General features: G+C 40.0%; 2 non-coding genes across 2 annotated transcripts; both read right to left on the bottom strand.

Moving 5' to 3' along the window:
- Positions 1–13406: 13406 nt before the first annotated feature.
- trnaw-cca (transfer RNA tryptophan (anticodon CCA)) lies at positions 13407–13478 on the bottom strand. The gene has a single exon. It is a non-coding gene; the product is annotated as a tRNA-Trp (tRNA).
- Positions 13479–13769: 291 nt separating this feature from the next.
- Positions 13770–13841, bottom strand: trnaw-cca (transfer RNA tryptophan (anticodon CCA)). The gene has a single exon. It is a non-coding gene; the product is annotated as a tRNA-Trp (tRNA).
- Positions 13842–21629: the final 7788 nt, after the last annotated feature.

The raw sequence follows: 21629 nt of genomic DNA, 5'->3' as shown, positions 1-21629 counted from the left end.
CTGTTTCTGAGCCAATGGAATATAAATAGACATGTTATTAGTAAAAAGACTGAAGGAGGGAGGGCTCATGCTGTACTGTATGATATATGCGTACATGTTCCCATCATTCCTTCGTCTTGGCCGGGGTCTACATGTGCTGCTGCTGTGCGAGCCAGTCGGTGCTGTGCTCTGTTATCAGTCATTTCCTGGCATGGTCTCCTCTGGTAGAAGAATAAGCCTCCATGGCCAATGATAACTCCTACTGCTAACAGATACCTCTTCATGGGTGTAGCATGGCTGGACCCACAGATAGCCCTCACTTCCTCTGTGTGTGTGTGTGTGTGTGTGTGCATGCAAGCACATGTGTGTGCAACTTGCACAGATGTTTTTCTATGTACTGCAGAGGAAATCTGCAAGTGTCCATGTGTGTGTAGGATATTGTACGTGTGTGTCCATCCATAGGGAGCAGTGAACTATATGGATTTTGACACTGAGCATGGATTTCACACTATGGACTCCAGACCCAGACACCCTTGAATAACTCGAAATGGGTTCTGTTACTGGGAATAGTTTTTTTTTTTTTTTTCAAAATAGTCTCATTTGCTCATGACGTCACCGCTGAGGTTAATTGGATGCTTCTGACACTGGAGTTATATTGCAGTGTTACTTTTCTTCTACAAAAACATTGTCTCTCTTGCCCAAAAGACGTAACAGCACTGTGATTTCTCAAGACATGCAACATGTTCTTTGTGTACATACTGCATATGGTTCCAATAAAAGCTAAGTGACATGCAAGATCACTCAAGTATCACATTATAACAACAGATTTTTTTTCTGGGTGTCCTGATTACAATGAGTAAAGCTGCTACATACTGAAACCATGTGTTGGCTTGTCCCCTGGTAGTGGTGTCATGCTGCTGAAAACACTCCTGTTCCAGGTCAGTGGAAAACAAAGCACATATTAATGATGTTCTAATTAAAACAAGGGTCCTTCTTAAGGGGTGATTACAATCAGAACAACTGTGTGAGATTACTGTAAACATTTGTAGTTGCAAAGACTAAAAGAGATGGAAAACAACTACAAAGTGACACAAAACAACTATAAAAAAGACACTAAAAGACCATAAAATCATGCACCTTTAAAGAGACATAATGAGACCACAAAATGATGCAAAATGACCACAAAGTCGCACTTGATGCTACAATGACAGAAAACCACAGACACAAAAGAGATGAGAAATGACCACAAAGAGGCAGCAAAACAAAAAACCGCAAACAACACTGACACAACTGTCAGTTGTTTATTTGACATTTATTCATCACACTAAATTAATACTGTAACAATTAATAATAAGTCCTGTTTATTACTGTTTATTAAACCACAGCTTCAAATGTGCCTCTCCCCACATTATTACTATTTCCCAAATATGCCCCAGAAGTACAGTGGATTGCATTAAATAAAAGTTGCTTTGCACACTAAGGTCACTTTGACCTGACATTTGGCATACTTTAAATATTTCTCCGTAAACCCCCCCCCCCCCCCCAACTCTCCAGGAAGACTTCTAGGAACTACAATCATCCAAGACAAACAACACTTTCTCCAATACTTTTTGCAGTTGTTGTTTGTTTTTTTTTTCTGAAGCATTTCATTAACGTAACTCATATCCCCAAATGTCAACCCAAGAAAATAAAAAACAGGTGGTTAATGTGCTCGCTGTGTAAAGACAAAATTACATTCAATCATCATGCCCAGGGAGGGAAATTTCCCTCTGCCTTGTGCCAAGTTCTACAAATAAAGAGAGGAAAATCAATTGGCTGTTTCATGATAGACCAAATCCCTTCACCCGCGAGTCTTGAAATCCAATGACCTGCACGACTGATATATTGCTTCTCATCTGGAGAATGGTGATGCCATCTTTTCACTAATTGAAACTTGACCATTTAGTCTTGTTTCTGTCTGTGTTGCACATTGTAAGTTTTTGTTGTCTTTTATTTGTGAATTGCAAAGAAGTCATAACCATGAATTAATCTCTATTATTTTCTCCTGTCATGAAGACATGTTGAATTGTTCAAATACTGACGATCTTCATTTATATTCAGGTTGATCCTGTTTAAAACATGAAACACATTCAAGGCAAAACTAAAGACATTTTTTTTGTTTTTTTTACAAACAAATGTTCTGGCACGGCAAAGCCTTTAAGTCATGCTGGCAGTGGTGCACTATGAATGACAAACGTGAAATATAACAACTACTGGACAGATGGCCTAGAGAATTTCTACACATTTTTTGTCCAGAGTGTAACTTTCTCAACAACTATTGAACAGATTGCCATGAAATTTGGTGCAGACCATTCAGTCTTTGTGAACTTTGGTGAACGACTTATAAAACTAATGAGATTTCCATTTTCTTTGTGCTTAGCGAGTTAATATGCGCAAATAAGATAGTAACATATGATTAAACTATACAAATAAAATACAACCACTGATATATACATTATAACTACTTTATATGAAAATGACCAGAAAAAAGGTATTTTTTCCTTTTATCTACCCAAGATTTCATTTCTTTGCTCATCCAACACCTGTTGTGTCTGCTGTACGTCTGGATCGTTGACCTGGCACTATTGTCCTTATGGAATTCAGAATTGTGGATAAACCAGAGGGATTTAATCAGATATTTTCAACCACTGACCTTGGTCACAGAACATAAAGGCAGCACGTCAACTGCATGAATACAAAATGTCTCTCAGAGCGAGAGAAGCATATGCAGCATTTGTGCGGGAGCTTCCCTTCTGTTTCTTACATTCCCTCTGAAGTCGAAGGAGGAACATAGAGCAGCAGTTGAAACCTTGGCTCGTCGTCCTTCAATCTCGCAGATCAAACGCACTTACCAACAATCCTCACAGAACACTTTCTCACACATCTGTCAACGTTTTCAGGTGCTTCGCCGCTTCTCCGTTCCCCAACAAAAAAACAAGTTTGAGCATTAAATGTCCCCCAGAGAGAAAGTGAAAGGAGAAAAGAGGGAGAGAGGACATTGATCTGGTTGTGTAACACAGAGCAGTTTGCCATAGGTCAATGAAATTCCATCAGCTTTCTCCCCTTTGGTCAATATCCATCTGAAGAGTCTCTACAGACATTGTCTTCCCTTAGCCTTCAGCCACTTGTATTCATCTTCAGCCGGCTGATTTCAGTGCAACAGGAAAGGTTAAGGAACGAAAACACACTTGATGAGCATGGCATGCTCCAGAGAAATAAAACAGCAGACACTATTTCTTTTTCTTTTTTCTGGTGTACTCCTCTGGTTTAGTGTAGAACCCCCTAATCTAATATCTGTCAGGGAGATTTCATTAGACATTTAAGATTTATTTCTGAAATAGCATCCAAATCAGTCTAATTACTGAGAGAATAAGTACAGCCTTTTCCCCTAGTTGAGCTGTAAACTGCAGACAGAGGATGATATAAATCCTGACGCCACATCTTCACTACTTTGCATTTTTTTATTGTTGCTCCCTCTAGTGGTTTTTTGAGTCCCCTTGAAATTGATTATTATGCAAGAGAACGCTCCTTATGAGTGTTTTATTACATGTCATGTTATTGGAGTATTATAATTGACCCACATGCTTGCAGTGTTTACACTTACGTATCTCTGCAGCATTGTACTTAAGTACAATACTGGAGTACATGTAGTTTGCAGTCAGTCTGTGAAACTGTGAGAAAAGTATCAACATGCAATAGTTTTCAATACAGCATGGTCTTTCTAACAATTGGATGATTAATATTATTAACTAAAGAGACGTAGCTGAGTTTATTTCCCGTCAGCAGGATCCAGTTCAACTCCCCAGCTTCCATTTTGAAGGCGGTTCTCATAGTTCAGCTCAGAGTCAATGAGACTGTTTTGCATATTACCTTGGCAACTGCCTTTTTTATCATTAGGCCACTGTTCAGAATTTCCTTAATAGTAGTTTCATTCAAACCAAACATTTCGTATGGAAATGTGACTCCTCCCTGCTTTGACAAAATGAGGCTCTCAGCAGAAAGGATTTTGTTTCTAACTCAAAAACAAGACCCACATTAACATATCAAGGAGCTGGAAGAAGAAAGATATTCTAAACATCTTCCCAGTGGACATCTGACAATAGATGTCTGGTTTTATTGGAGTTGTATGTCATTTCAATTGTAATATTGTATATTGTTTTGATGTTGTCCAGGTGTGAAATAAAAAAAGTCAGCTTTTTGTATTTGAATGGCACAAACTGTAACTGTTTGTCCTCACAATTTCCACATATAAAGAAAAACACGAACAGAACCTCATCTTGCAAAAAGCAGATTAGAGCGCTCTGCCATGTGAAGATGTTTACACGTCCATCTCTGAAGGTTGAATTAAACCTGTAACACACGTAAACAGATGTTCACATGACTCGCCTCAGTGTCGTACTTACATTAATGCTATCAAAGGAGGTCAGCGTGGCTTTTTTGTGTCTTGTGGCGTTTTTTTGGGAGCAGACGACAAGAAGTGGAGCTCTGGTGCTGCTGGTGTGTGATAGCAGTGTGTGGGGCCTCTTGGGGGGGTGCATTAGCCGCTGTCTGGTGTCTGAGAGGGTGACGGGAAGTGGGAGAGAGGCTTAATGTCTGTCTCCTTCTATTTCCCTCTTAATTTCACACACTGTTGAGTCAGCCTATTGACTGACTGCTTATGGTGATGCTGGCGGTCCACCAACACTGCAGAGGAGGCAGTGCATATAACTCTTCCTCGCTGCTCCATTTCACCATGTAGGACCTCCACTTATTTAATAAGCTGATGCAAGGCCCATTCTCACCCAGCCATGCGTATGTGCAACCGGCCTCCTACATGGGAGTGTGTGTGCGCATACGATGCACTTATCAGGTTGTAGCTGTGGGCATCCCTGCAAGACTCTATGCACGCTACATCTTTGTGTGAGAGACAAGAAGAGAAGTGAAGTAAGAGTCATTCTACATGCACTCTGAAGGCTCTTAGCACCTTTGTGTCCCATGTGTGCTCAGCCTTCAAATCAATACCCCTTTACTCTTTTTTCCTGAAGTTCCCCAAATTTTCAGATTTCACACAAAGTCGCCAATGGAGAGAAACATTTTTTTCCACCTGAACACAGAAGCTAGAAGAAACATTATTTCTACCCTCCAAAAGTCTCATAATCTAGAGATAATAAGCTTCAACGTAGCCGAGAATTAAGCCAGGTAGGTATATAATATATAATATTATATATATATATATTATATTATATTATTCAACCTCACTCTAATAATTGTGACCCTTCTAAATATGGGTCATGATAACTTTGCAAAGGGTGACTACATTTTCAAATCCCCAAACTGGGACCAACAAGTACACTGCATGTTCATGCCCGTGCACATGTATGCGCGTATGCATGCAACATACCTGTTTTGATCAGGATGGGGGACAATTATTTCACCACCTGGCACACCTACAAAGAACACCTTTCAACACCACGGACATCATGAATGCAGCATGAATTTTCATTGCCAGGTTCCTAATGAAAGAAGGTGTAAGGCTTCATGGACACCGTGGACGCTTAGTTCTTTCATTCATACTCAACTTGGAGGATTGTCGTCAATGAATTCTGTGCATACCCACCATAAATCAAATCACAATGGTGACATCCATGCAAGAGGAAGAAGAGCTGCTTTGTCTGCTGTACTTCTTCTTTTATAAATGAAATTTAGAGGTGAAGTGTCCATGTTTGATACCCAGCTCATGTGTAGTTGGTAGCCAGTGGAGCACAATTGGTAGCCTTGCATGGACATAACAACTTGGTGGATACGCAGACACACCAGAGCACCAGAGCCTTGTGTATACACACTGACCCAAGCGGTCCCTCATGGACCCTTGCGTACTCACGGATGCAGAAATTATAACTCGGGACACTCATCTTGAAACTGGGACAATCCTGGACAAACTGGGACATATGGTCACAGTAACTTCACACCACCTTCATTGTAAAGGGTTTGAGGGAAGTTTTCTTGTTTTTTTTGTTTCCGAATTGCCTTGAATTTCCTTAACAGACAATATCGTAGGCAAATTTTAACCAGTATACGCAAATAAACAGACAACAATTTTCATTGGCCAACCACAAACATTCCTGTGCAGTTAGTTACAATATCTAATCCAGTGAGTAATTTCTGTGTTTACTTTTTGTTGGACTTGTAGAAAAGGGTCTGAATGAAAGACTGAATGACCGAATGGTTCATGTAAAATTGAAAGCTTTGGTGGGCTTGAACTGCTTCTGCAGATTTTGTTTGGCCAAAGTTGCATTTCCTGGAAGAAAAAGTCAAAATTATTAGAATAATAAAAAATATAATATTAACACCAGGGTTGAAAAATACCACACTTTCCCTTCAAGTGAACATAGTTTCTCTGGATGTCAACAAAACCGGAACTAAATGCAATTCAGGTCACCCCAAACCAATAATGTTTCAAAAATTGTTTTCCACGAATCCTGTGAATCTTTCCTCCTTCAATCTGCAAGCCAATCTTTTCTCAAATCACAGCAAAGTTGCTTGAACAATTCTTGGGAGGAAGATTCAATAAAACACCACAGACAGTAAATCAAGTCTGTCTGTAGCGGAACAGCAAAGTATACTGAAATTGGCCTTCGTTTCTAGGTCACAGGAATGAATAAGGTAAATCACCAACTTGTAATCTGGTTGCTGTCACTTCGCTCCACGACTAAAGGCCCTTATCAGCCGCGACAGTGCCGGAACCATTTTGTTCGCAGGGTGTAAATAACGTTACATTGGTCATGAAGCAAGATAAGGTGTTTCATGAAATGTGAGCTGCCTTAATAGATTTTGACAGGTGGCTGATATTCCATGGGGCTGATTTGGTTCGAGGGGGAAATGAGGTACAGGAATATGTGCAGAAGCTGAGAGATATCAGTGCAAAATAGGGCTGTGCATCTTTCCCTGATGAGGCTGACGGCAGCGTCGATATCGTTGTGGATGTGTGCACAGCAGGGAGAGGCAAGAAGTGACTATTTATTTATATATAGGGTTTCATTACCTTTTTCATATACTAATATGTATAATTTACCAAGGTTATTATCAGCAAAGAAATGGAGAAAGAAGAGTGGAGAGAGTAGGTTTCACATGTTTGGAGGTACAGATCTCAATGGCAGCACATTCCTCGTTTGTCCACTCCCCTCTCTTCATAATAAACCCCTGGTGTTACAGGCCCTGTGGGGGAAGCTTCTAGCAATAGGCTTCTTTAACAGGAGAGAGAGCCACGTCTGCCCCCGTGATTTGTTATTCAGTGAACCGCATCTCTGGAGAAATGGATTTACTGGCATGCCCTCTGCAGAGGAATGAAGGTCGGCCCCTACCTTGGAGATGTCATTTGCAGCGCGATGCAATTGTTAATATGCAGCTTTGAGGGAAGCGTGCAGAAAAACATTCATACCCATTTGGAATTCTGGTGATGGAGAGAGATGAAAAGAGAAGGGTGGAGGGATTAGGAGGGCAGAGGCAGAGCCAGTCTTGTGGTTTCTTTCTCTCTGAGCGGTGCTCCACAGTCTCTAAGACTTGCTGCTCCAACCTTCTGCTGTTATGGAGAGAAATATTACAACTGTGGCTGCTGTCAGTCTGCACACATTGCTGTTTGCTCGTATAGCTTGGCGGAAAATTTCACCTTTGACCCTGAGAATGTGTGAGGCCTCACAGTGAGTGAAGGCGAGACATGTTTGGTTTTACACCTGGCAGTTCTCCACCTTTATTTGCATGTAAAGCACATACAGCCAGCTGTGTGCTGCTGTCACTGAGGCGTTACAGGAATGGTTTGGCGTTTTAGGAAACGCTTATTTGCTTTCTTACAGAGAGTTTGATAAGAAAATCGATACACACACCAAAGCACAGCTGCCGTTAGATTAGCATAAGAACTTGAAATAAGGGAAAACACAACCTGGCTCTGTCCAAAGTTGTAGAAGATCAGATCAGTCAGAAGCGATTCACAATGACACAATCCTCCCCAACATGACACGTTGTTAGCTTTGTTAGCTAGGGAGACCCCTTCATGTTATCAAGTCTGCAGTTATAAATATTGGTTAGATTTTTAATAAAAGTTAATGGGTTTCTCAATTTAAGCCATGAAGGAAAGTTAGTCAGTCACCTACAAATCATTAATAACAGTTTCTACAGTAACCCATCCAGTCTGCAGTTGTAAATATGGATCAGCTGTTTATAAATGGATGATGGTCCAGATGTCCTGCAGCTATTTCCCAGATGAAAATGGCTAGAAAGGCAAGCAAAGTAAAGGATCTTCCACAACCTGGCAACCCAAAAGTTTTCCTTATTAACGTTTTATAATTGACCTTTAAAGCATTATTAATAGTAATTACAGCTTATTAACCCTTAAAAATTGTTCCTTTTGTGGAAGTGGCAACAAAACAAGATCATTTAGTTAGTATATATAAGCACTGAAAGCCACACATTTGAAGACGAACAACAAAACAAAGCAAACTAATGTAACAGAGCTATTGTAGCATATCCCCCCTGTTTCTAGTCTTTATGCTAAGCTAACCTGGTCAGTTGCTTGCTGTAGCTTCATGTTTAGGCATTTGCTTTCTCATCCAACTACCTGCAAGAAAGCAAATAAGCATTTTCTAAAATGCTGAACTGTTCCTTTAACTAAAGTTCATTCCCATATATACAAGCAGAAATAAGAATAAAAACACACTGATGTCTCAGTTTGATGTAATAATTTCATCGCCTTGCTCAGAGCTGTTTCAAATATGTAGGACAGGGTTTTGCATGGAAAACTTCACTATGCAGACGGCTTCAAAAACCCCTCTTCTTCAGCTTGTCATGTGCAGATGAAGCCACTGTAGCACTGAAAATATTTTTTATATGATTGCTGCACTGTTGGTGCACTTTTCCTTCAGTCCCAAGAGAAGCAGTTAGGAAACTCATGAAGCATTAAAACAGGAGGGATGTACTGTAAGATGTAGGAACGTAAATGTTTCTCAAATTGTATGAATAAATTGCTATTTTCAGACATGTCAAAAAAAAGAGACATCAGTTCAATATTAGCATTTTTATGCACTATAAAGAAATACACAAAATACCCAGTTGTGGTTTTGTTATTAGATATAACATAGTTTACCAACTCCTCACCCTCAGTTTTCATCCATAAATTTCCCCTCCTCTTTCTGTCCTCTTTTCACTGAAGTATTTCCCTCCGGGAAGAGGCGGCTTAAAGCTATATCTTGATCGATTGTATTGTTTGCTACCCTCAAGGCAAAACCTATCCTCAGAGAACGAAAGTTGTGCTCTATCTGTGCTGTATGTGTCCAAAAACAGCTTTGAGACATATATTAATCAGGCTGGATAGCTGGTAAACTTTTGAGTCTCTACATGTCCTGCTACAGGCCACAGTGGCTTTGCTGGTCTAATATGTTTGCTATAACATAATTTGGAGTATGAATTTATTTTATTTTAAAGATGTTACATTTCGGGAATAACACTTTGTGAAATATCTTTATTAACTTTTTTGCTGAGAGTTAGATGACTCTACATACCACTCTGTATGGTAAATATGAAGCCACAGCCAGCAGATGGTTAGCTTAGCTTATAAATAAAATCCTCATTCCGACTAAGTGTAACCACAATTTGTCATTTTTACACTTTTTAAATAAATAATAAAAAAAAAAAACGAGAAACCATGTGTTAATTAGTGAGCTTTAGTGGCTGATTTTTCTATTACTTTAGTTTGGACAGTTTGCAATCCAGCTGCTGGTTATACCTTCAAATTTACCACACAGGAAAGACTGGTATTGGTTTTCTCGTTTAACTAAAATAAGTATATGAAAGCTGATGTATTCCTTTAAAAAATACAGATTTGTTTAATATTCTTTTTTATTTTCTCTTTTTCAAGGAGCTTTATCAAGATAAAACTGTAGCATTTCTTTTCTTTGCTCCACCACAGACTTCTTCTCAAAAGTGTCAACACAGTTGGAAGCTTTTTTTTTTTTTTTATAGATTCTGCTCCATGTTGACATGATTGGATCACGTCACTTCTGCAGATTTGTCAGCTGCACATTAATGCTGCCAATCTCCCGTTCTACCACATCCCATAGGTGTTCTGTTTGATTTATATCTGGTGACTGGGGAGGCCTCTGAAGTTCATTGAACTCATTCTCATACTCATGAAATTACTTTTGCTTTGTGACATGGTGCATTATCATGCTGGAAGTTGCCTTTAGAAAATGGTCAATTGTGGCCTGCAGCAGTACTCATAGAGACTGGGGCATTCAAACCACGACTGATTGGTATTAAGGGGCCAAAAATGTGCCAAGAAAACATTCCTCACACCATTACACCACCACCAGCAGCCTGGACTATACACACAAGACAGGTGGGGTCCATCGATTCACGCTGTTGGTGCCAAATTCTGATCCAACTATCTCTACGTGCCTCAGCAGAAATCCAGATTCAGACCAGGCTACATTTTTCCTCATCTGTCCAGTTGTGGTGAGCCTGTATCTGCATCATGTCATGCACTGCACTCTTGCCACATGATTGGCTGATTGGATAATTGCATGAATAAGCTGGAGTACAGGTGTTCTTGATAAAGTGCTTGATGAGTCTATAAGTGACTGAAGTCATTTAGTCTGCCCAGGAAAGGCGCATTTACTCATGTAGCCAAAATCTGCCATGGCTAACGTTAATACTGTCCTATAATATTCATCTCATCTCAGACAGACTTCTCTTTGATTCTCTGCACGTTTTGTCTCCAGGTTGACCTATTTGTAGAAACAGAAAATCCTGCACAGACTCTGTTCATAGTAAAATGCTCACAGAAACTCTTTGAATTAAGAGTTGTGGTCAGTGACCTGGTAATAAAATTAGACAGGTCGGGTCAGTCAGTTTTTCCATGCTCAGTTCAGAGTGGTTAAATTGTACCACGAGGGGCTTCGCTGAACAAAATAACTATAACACTGAGACCTTTCCAATTTAGAAGCACTAGACCTGAAATATAGTACCAACTTCAAAGTTGACAAATTCTCTCTGTGTCTTTGCAGCCAGCCGTTATTCTGTGTGTGTGTGTGTGTGTGTATGTGTGTGTGTGTGTGTGTGTGTGTGTGTGTGTGTGTGTGTGTGTGTATCTACTGGTTGGTGCAGCAACTGGTTCAAGTTCTGCTTGTTTCTGCTACCTGGAGTGTCAAAACCAATCCTGCGGCGTGCCCCCAACTCTCCAGTCAGATAGAAGCAGTGGGTTATGGGACAGCGAAGCACAAGCAGCCGAGGTTTTACTGCAACATGAAGTTAGACTTTTTTAAACCTTCATCTGGTCACGGCAGAAGAGTTCAAAGCTGGTCTCTATAGGTGAAGTCTCACAGCCGCTTTGTTTCGAAGACACTTTACACCAAGTTTGTGAAAATGTTTTATTGCTTCATACTGAATCAGCTTGGACCATCACTGTTTCCTATCACACTGAAACTACAATAAACACACAAAGTATTTATTTAACAACAGACATGTCTCATTGGATTCTGCAAGTATATGCACAACTGTCTGCAAATTTTACAGTTCTTTAAAGAGAGATCATCCATCTTACCGTTTTATTTCCTTATCTTGACAATAATATCTTCTTTATGTGAGTCCACCTTAAAATCTTGAAGTGTTGCTGAATATATTTACTGAGTAAACCAGGGGAATGAATGATGGGGGATTACTGGTGCCACCAAGTGGTGACTGCAAACAAAAGAAAACAACTCCATGAGGAGAGTCAGTGACTTTGACACATCTCCCTGTGCCATTACACTAATGTCCCTGTAACACACACTGTAAGTTAAACATACAGCGGATCCACAGGTTAAGTAGAAAATAACCTGGAGGGTCACATTCAAAGAGTCAAATATAATGATAAAGATACTGACTGTTAATTCATTCAGTTTTCAAGGCGGAGTTTGTGAGATATTATGAACAGCACCATGAAGAGGGATCTTCAGAGAGCATGGGTTCATATTTCCTCTGAGGCTTCCTCTGTAAACTATGACAACCCACAATCAATCTTACTGTATTGTGAAATGCACGAAGACAGATAAACAAGCAGGATGAGTACACAGCATTAACCTCCACCGTGTTTCATAAGAAAACCACAGCTCAGATAATTTAGTACAGCTCCTGCAGCTGCTTGTATTTCACTTGTGTATTTGAGCTAAATAAAGCTGAAGCTGAACTGAAAAGGAAGTTGCTCTCACTTTCTCAGAAACACAAATTCTGGACATGAATCATTTTCAACATCTTAGGTGGAGCTGGTTTTTGTTAATTGCTTACTTAATTCTTTATTCCACAGATATGGTGAGGTTCCTTATTTTTTTTAAATCAACAAATCCCACTGAAAGACCAAAACCGACAGCAAATTGATCTTGACTGTGTATCTGAAGCCTGACATAACACATTCTTCTCCATCACAGAACTGTTGCTCAAACTCATAATTGCTGCCCTGCTGCTGGAGATAGTCACTGGACCAACAAATGAGTTGATCCGCAGCTAAAAATAGTTCCCAACAACTGCACTATTTCTTCTTGCTTGAGCAACACTTGCTGAAAACCACAGTGCCCAGCTGTTTGAGGAAATCATTTAACATTTTTTTAATTAAAGCATGAATTTGTGACTCATTTTTAAGCAGGAACAAATGGCAATTATCGTTCACCTGTGCATGACGGCTCCCTGGCTGAACTGCTGCTGCTGCTGCTGTTCGCAGGCATGTGTGTCCACACCTCCAGTGTTGCTGCTGTGCCTTAGACAATGGCCATCAAAAATAATAATCATCCATCACTGATGAAGAGTTGTAACCAGAAAGCACATGATTTATGTTTACCCTCATTCAGAGAGAGAGAGAGAGAGAGAGAGAGAGAGAGAGTGTAGATATTTAATAGTTAATAGTCAGTGTTTTATTGTGAACTTACAATTGAATTGTCCATTCAAGAAAAGTTACAAAATGTTTGTGTAGCTGTCAATTATAGATCTTAGACAGGCTGTTGGAATCGGAAGGTCAGACTTTTAAAAAAATGTAGGGATTTAGATAAACAAATATTTATGAGAGAGAAGAGAAGATTAGTGGTTTTGGTCTTTTCATGATTTTTGAAAAACATTGATTAATGTTAGTATATTTTTAAAGCAAAGCAGAGAAGTCCATCATGTGTACCAGAGCCTTCTTCATCACGTGACCTTGATGTGATATGAACATGCAGCCATCTTATGTGGCGCATCTTCAGGGCTTTCCAAAGATCCACTGCAACATGACATGGTAGTGGGGGATTAAATTAACATCAGGCTAGTAGGAGAGCTAGAGTTTTACAACCTTTATTTGTAGAGAAGTCCATCATGTGTACTAGAGCCTTCTTCATCAATTCAGACAACAGAGGAGCTGACCCTGACGTGATTTGAACACGCAACCTTCTGATCTGGAGTCAGACGCGCTACCGTTGCGCCACAGAGTCTGCTGCACGTAGCACACTGCTCAACATATGATCAGCTGATGGACCAAGCACCAGTAGGAGTTACACAGAGGTTTCCTACACACTGAAAGGCAATGTAAGTGATCTTGATGTGATATGAACATGCAGCCCTCTGATGGGGAGTCAGACAAGCTACTGTGGCATATTCAGGGCTCTCCAAAAACGATGACAAACCAAACACTGCTGGTGGGGTAAGGGGGATTAAATTGATAATATTAGTCCTAATTATCAGACTTTGATGAACTTCCTTGTAAACTCAGACAACAGAACAGCTGACCCTGATGTGATTTGAACACACAACCTTCTGATCTGGAGTCAGACGCACTACCATTGCGCCACAGAGTCTGTGATAAGCACTTCACTGCTCAACAGATCAGCTGACATTAAATGAAGGAGTCCTACACATTGAAAAGCAATGTAATTGACTTTGATGTGATATGACCTTCAGGGCTTTCCAATGGTCCACTACATCAATGACAAATGAAACACTAGTGGAGTCGTAGAGTTAGACTGACCATCTGTAAAGGAGACACAAAGGTCTTTTTTCAAGGGCCATCATTCAGGAAAACAAGTACAAAAGCATCAGCTGACATCATTTAGGTTTTATATAAATCTCTCGCTCTCTCTTGAAACAATATTTAATCGCAGTGAAACTTTTACCTGGTTAAATAGAAGACAAAATAAATAAATGTATGTATTAGACAAATTAAGCTTCATTCAGAATTGTACAATACAGAAGGCAATTGCAATTTCATCCATATTCTTTATTTATGTTTTACACTTTATTCACCAAATATTATCCTTGTATTTCCCCTTAATGTTGAAGAAGAATCCCTCAGTTGCTCTTAGTGAGGTTCCCCCTTTTTAACTTTTTAAATGGTTTGTGTTGTAAAGCCCTTTAATATAAATTTGTAATTTTGGACCATATATGTAAAATTGACTTAATTTGGCCTGACTCAGTTTGTACATATGGGACATCTAAGGTTAATGTGATGGGACATCATCGAAAAGTAATGGATAGTATAAGGTTTGAAAAAAGCCTCAACGTGACCAAGAAATAACCCGTATGCAAAGGCTTTACCATATTTTACTGTTTATATCCTCAGATGCTCACCATTATTATAATACAAGCAATTATTATCGGTGCATCCTCAATGTATTATTGTAGAACATTAGCATGGGCGACATATTTCCTGTCAGCAGCAGTGCTAATTGCCTCTGTGGACTTCACAGTCTAGTGAGGATCTCATGATGGTTTTCACACTCTGGCCAGGATCAAATCATCACAGTCATCGCACAGCCAATTAACTCCCATTCTCTGCCCCGACGTGTCCTTTAAACCACTTGAACCCTTATGAGCGGGGGCGCAGTGCGTTGAGGTCCGTGGATTATATGAATGGAGTGGCTGTCGGACTCAGGCACCGATGGCAATGAGGATGAAATAGGCTCCTCCTGCTCAAAGTTAATGGGGATGGATTGTGTCCGAGGTGATGTAGAGCCACATTTACTGGAGGCCGCAGACAGGGCGAGGACCTGAACTGTGAACCGGCTGATCTGCAGCAGCACAGGGAGATGGATGCCTGCCCTCCCAACAGGCTGTTACACGTGACCAGACCAGAGGTGGCCGGAAAAGTAAGGACCGGGATTCAATGGTCGAGAGGTTGCATTAATTAGACTTGACCATGCTGCTGCTCATCCATTATTCCTGGTCCCACTGTTACTCATTTGTGTATGTGTGTGTGTGAGTGTGAGTGTGTGTGTGAGTGTGTGTACCTGCCTTCATACAATATTTGAGTAGCTCTTTTTAAAAGTCAGTCCATGGAGTTCTGGCCTTTTTTCTAACTAATGTAATTTGGGCAGAGGGTAAAAGTAACATGACTGCTCTACTTTCTGCAAAGTTTTCTGAAGCGTTAACTCATCTTGTACCTCAGTCTGACTCAGTAACAACGTTTTAATACAATTGTATTGTCAACTGTGTTGTTGTTGAATGCTCAACCTCCTAAGTTACTTCCCCTGACACCCGGAAACCAACCAAATGATTATCTGATTTATTGATTGGAGGATTGACAGAACAAGTTTAAGAGTGTGAGTGTGTTTGTTACTTTCTCAGTCGTCTCCGACAGTAAACTCAACATGTTTGTGTTTTTGACAGCTGCTCAGCTAAAACAAAAAAATAGAATATATTAACTTCAACTTCAGGGAATATCGATGGGCCTTTCTCATCTCATTTTCTGACATTTTATACAATGAACAAGCAAACAAGCAATCGATTCATAATAAAGGAAGTAACTGGCAGAAGTATTAATAATGAAAATAGCTGTTGGTCGTTAGCCTTACTGTCCTCCTGTGATGGATTAATATGACCTTTCCTGATATTTTATGTTTGATAATCACTTGACACAAAGAAAAACGCTGAAGCAATCTGATAAAACACAACTTATTAACAAAGGTGCAACAAATACAAACTAAATATATAATAAACAATATGAACTAAAACAATTACGGTTGTTTTAAATAAAAAACATCCAGTTGTCAGATGTTTGGTGTTGCCTTTTGAGTAAGCCAGTGTGTTCTGGTTAACGATTAATCAATGGTACAGTTGAATAAATTCTTAAGTATGACAAACCCATGGTCAAATCAAAATAAAGACATTTTTTTAATTTCCTTACTAGCCTAAAAAACTGAAGGATCAAGGCTGTAGGAAAAAAGTAAATTTTTCATGTTCTCATTTAATCAGGTTATGGGTGCAGTTTATTATTAGGATAAATGTGTATTTATATACTTTATGGACAGTAACTTATATTTTTCAGCCTGAAGGTCTAAAAGCAGCCTCCTCCACACTGCAAGGAATAATGCTCTGATGGGACATACTAACAACTTTATTTAATTTCTGTTCTGCCTAAAAGAAGTCAAATCTAAATATATTGGATTTCGGACAACTTGAATTAATCTATATAACACCTACGATGTCCTTATTTTTTTAGATGGTAGAATATAAGTCTATCTAAACTGCTAAAATATTGAGGACGTGAACTCAGTGCCCGACAGCCCTGGAAAGTATTAGGTTATCTAATATTCTCACATGTAATTGTGGATAACTTTTAGAATACATTAAGAACAGACTAATCTGTTGCTGTTAATTATAGAGAACAGAAAGGAATGGCAGCTGTCACCTTGCCATCACTGATGCAGCTATAAATGTAATCCAGATTTGAAAGAAAAATAGAGGAAGTGACAGAAATAAAACTGAACAAAGCAAAGTGAGAACCAGACAAACACCTCATTTAATGGCTCCTAAACACGAGTCAGAGTACTGCAGATCCTTTGTAATTTTGAAAAACATTGTGTTTACTTGTTTTAGTTGAACAGAAAACGCATGCTGATGGTATCAGTGTTTCTCACCACAGGCAGATGGAGCCCTGATGAGAACTGTGTGGCTGTTTGCCAGGTGCACCACATCAATAGGAAATGAACACATGAGCTACGATTCCTGGAAAAACAGCATTTTTTTTTGTAGAACAGATGTATGTTTAATACAAAATGTTCAGGAAATTATATCAAGATGTTCTGTTTTTGTGTCTTGATTTTATTTTTTATTTTTACAGATGGTAAATCTGAATAACAAAATCCAAAACTATATCCGCAACAAATGGTGTTGATTCTTAAACATAATATACAAATACATGTACACTATAATATCTTTGCAACATAACTTACAACCAACTATATGATTCATAAAGTATTATGGTAATACTTTATTTTTTGGGTCAGTAAATTACAATAGATTTTCGAATTTCCTGCAAAGAACAATATAATTTCCTATCAATCGTGGGTGTAACGAAGGTTTAAAGGAAGCCATTTCTTTCATTAAAATTCATCTGTAAGTCAATAATAAGCTCAATACAGCTAATAAAACAAAACAGAATAAAAATTGAATAAATAAAAATTGAAAAATAAACCATTTGATCAAATACACTTACTCCAGCATGTTGGATTTTGAAATTTAAGCAAAAAAAGACTGTGTTGATGTCCACCATGCTGGGAGTGTAGCCCCTTTTTTTATACACGGTTAATCATTGAGTAGACCGAGGTCATGCCTTTGAGGTTTTTAGAAAACTTGGGAAAGTTTATATTCTACAGAGACTTACATGTAGCGGGTTGGTTGTAGTAATTTTAAGAATCAGTATGTTGAAATTCAAGTCCATGTCTAAACGATAAAAGTAAAAGAATACAGTGTTTCTCCACCAGAACTTCATCGAGAAGGCCCAAGGTCAAAACAGTCACTTTGGTCCAGACTGAAATATCTCAACAACTTTTGGATGGATTGTCATGAAATGTTGTGCAGACATTCGTGATTCCCAGACGATCTTGAGGATCCCCTGAGTTTTAGAATTCACATCTCAAACAGGATGAATTACAGTCCCTTTGGTGATCTGCTGACTTTTTTTTATCCTGCACCACCATGAGGACACAACGTTTTGTCCAGTACTATGGTTTATGACCAGCTGCCTGCAAAACTAATAAAATTCCCATCAGCCTTAGCTGTACTTTGTGTTTCATGCTAATTCGCAAATGTTAGCATGCTAACCTTAAGATAGCGAGAACGATAAACCTCCTGAACAGCATGTTAGCAATGTCATGGTGAGTATGTAAGCATGTTGACATTAGCATTTAGCTACAGAACAACCTACCAGAGGCTCTAGCATGGCTGTAGACTCCTCTAAAAGTGGATGGCAGCCATTCAAATCATACGTGTTATGCTGCAAGCAAAATACAGGTGTGCTACTCATATCCTGAATCACATCTGCAGCATGTGAGTCTTATTGGATGCACAGTGGGTGTTTATGAAAACATAAACAAGGCAGTAAACACCTCCACATTAGCATTACTAACTTACATTACCACCTTGCATGGGCCCCAAGAAGACGCTGCGATGCTGATGATTTGAATGTGCCTTCTGTGTGGGGTGAAGCACAGCTCCTAGCCCGCTAACAATCAGCAGGCTAGCTCCCAGCTCATTAGCCCTAGCTCCTCTCACTCAGACACACATCTTCCGGAGACGCCACACCACAGTGGGGGGAATGACTGGGATAAATAAGGAATAATCAAGGAATCGTTCTGGCTGTGTGTTGACCTGAATACGGGGCTCCTTGCCGTCATGGAGGCTCTGCCGACACACTGCTACCATTATAATGAATGAAGTAGTGCATGGAGAGGACAGATTGAGACCTGCAGTAAAATCACACTAATGCTGGGGGAGGAGAAGGACGCTCTTTTGTGGTCGGTTTCATACGGAGGCTTGTTTCAGTACAACTTTTACATGACGTGATGCCTGCCCACGTTCTATATTTGGCACAACATCATTTGCAAGACAAACAGTATGAATTTTAATTTTTACCTATTAATAACAGTCAGTGAGTGGGAAGTTGTGGACGATTGCAGAGGAAGGGTTTTCAAAAATAACACATCGTCCTCCAAAGGTTCACACTCGCGGCTGAGTTTGCGTCTATGCAGCTAACATGAAAGACAACTGGTTCAGACAAACCAACCAGATCAGAAAAACAATGACGATGTAGGTGGGGAGAGAAAAACAGCCCGGCAGCATGCAAACACAGACCAGGCTACGCAAAAGAATACTTTGAACTCTTCAGGGTGTAACGAGAATGATTAAAAACAATAAGTCAAATGGCAAATGTTTCCTCTGCTAATAAAAAAAATATGTTTTCTCCTTCTTTCCACCTCTCCCTGTCACAAACTGCGTTTCAAACTGACGAACCATGGCTCTTCACAAAGTTCACAAAGCTATGACACGTTGCTGCAGTATCAGATCAGGTATCTTCCTCTATGAGGATAATATTTCATGTACAGGACATTCGTTTTCTAGTCAACTTCACCGGTGAGCCACTCCCCGTCTCTGTCCATCCATCATCTCCTGACCTTCAGCTCTGTGCCCTGACGGCTGCCTGGGGCACGGGGAGAGTGACTAATGTCGTCTCAACCGCCACCTCCCTGCACCAAAGGCCCCTTATATCCGTCCAGTATTATCCGAGCCTGGCGTCTACAGATTGCTATCACTGCTCCCAGCTTTAATTATTCACGCTGCTGAATCACACTCTCATTGTAGAGATAGGCAGACTGGCCACACTACCTGCCCTCTCGCTCTCTCAGATCTTATCTCTCTGGCTGTATGACACTATCTCACCCTCCTTTTATATACTGTAGATAAACTACTAGTGAACTACCGGGCTCGCCTTTACCTAAGAACACAATGAGTAAAACATGCAGTCTATAACTAAGCCAAGACAAAAGGGACTGTGGTGTAGTCAGGCCTCATCCAAGCTAAAAGCAAACAACCTGATATTATGATATTATATTATTAGCTGGTTATAGTCTGACAAAGGAATGAGAAAAGTCGAGTATGCGTCAGCCGCAGTGCTTCTCATGTGGTCAAACAGTCTGACACAGTTCACTTCCAACTTCTCTCTAAAACTCTCTTTTTTCATTCTTGTCACCGTTACTCAGGTCACTTTCCACATTTACTAAGGAACGCAACACCGTAAATACCTCTGATGAAAAATTGTTCGAAAAGTGTTGTACAGTCAGCCCAATATCTGAACAATTATCAAGTTCCTGTCAAGGTTTTTGCTACTTACATACCCCACCTGAAAATTGCCTGCAGTTTCCTGGACTGATAACGCTCTTCTTCACCAAGAAGGAAACAAAATGTCTCTTACCTTCAGTTGGAGTTTAATTCTGAGTATTATCCATTACACATTGTCAACTGTAAATCAAAAACATCATTTTAACAATTTTTTTTCTCATGCAGAAGAGCTCACTTTGCCTGGAAAGCATGTTAGCATGCAGATGTTAAGCTAAATGTCAATGCTAACAGGCTGATGTTTAGCAGATGTACTGTCGACCATGTTCACCATCTTAGTTTAATGTGTTAGCGTGCTAAGAGTTGCTAATTGGCCCTCAACACAAAGTGTGGCAGGGGTTGATGTGAATGTCATTAGTTTTGCAGGTATTTGGTCAAATGTGGTGAATCAAAGTACTGGACAGATACAGTTTGGCACTACATTAAATATATGCTGATGACCAAATCACTGCAAATCTTCCTCTGGGGGGGGGGGGGGGCATGAATGTCTGAACAAAATTTTGTGTCAGTCAACTCAATGTAGAACATATTTGTGAAAGTGAGGAAGGAAATGTCAGGCTTCTTTTACCGTAACTTTGTGGTTATTCTGTAGACAAAGGGGCTTTTTGATTCTATGACTGCAGCTGTTCATTAATACTTGATGTGGTTTGTGATTTCAATGACATGTAACCTTCCCGTGACGCTGACTTAAACTTTGGTGAAATCACCCACAAGTGCATGAAGAAGTTAGGTAATAAAAAAAAAATGTTTGTCACGCACACTCTCACATGTACACATCTCACCCATATTCACCCCCCCCAGGCTGGGACTCTGGATCTTATTTCTTAGTGACAGGTCCAGGACAGAGTAGGGGAGGATGGCTCAATTTTTTGGCTGCTGAGAGGAGGACAAGGGAGGGAGACGGGGGTGAGGACACAGGATGAGCTGCCAGATTGACAGGGTGATGGGGCTGTCGCTAGGGGCCAAGGTGTAGAGATATTCAGGGAGTTGGCGTTTGTGGCTCAAAAGATAAGCATCAGTGAGAATATGAGAGGCCAGATAGTAATCTTTCACAGGAAGTCAGGCTATACCATTGCAGAAGAAACCACAGGAGAGAGGCTGACCTTGTGGGCCTGTGCTCAGCTGCACAGCTTTTTGGAGAGGGTCTGGCTACCAATCGACTGCAGACAGGAAGCTACTCCGTCATAGTACTTCCCTATTTAAAAACAAAGGCAAGTCAACTCAAAGGTTTCTGTGCTCACCACCGACAAATTGTCTCTCACTTTATTATGCTCATCAGTTTTGCATCACAGCACTGGCAGCATGAACAATCAAAACTCGGAATCAATATATCATGCGAGAACTGCAACATTTAGCCCCAACACTGTTGTAGATGAGTGTCTGACTTTCAAGATGTGACCAACCAGAATGCAAAGCACGCTTTTGCTTTGCATTATTTGCGTAAATTTAACCGCTGGACTGTTGGTGTTTAAGCA

The sequence above is a fragment of the Trachinotus anak genome, unplaced genomic scaffold, assembly GCF_046630095.1.
Source record: "Trachinotus anak isolate AG129_WGS33_773 ecotype Australia unplaced genomic scaffold, CSIRO_AGI_Tana_v1 ptg000021l, whole genome shotgun sequence".
NCBI classification, from domain to species: Eukaryota; Metazoa; Chordata; class Actinopteri; order Carangiformes; family Carangidae; genus Trachinotus; species Trachinotus anak.
This window is presented reverse-complemented; position numbering and strand designations above follow the sequence as displayed.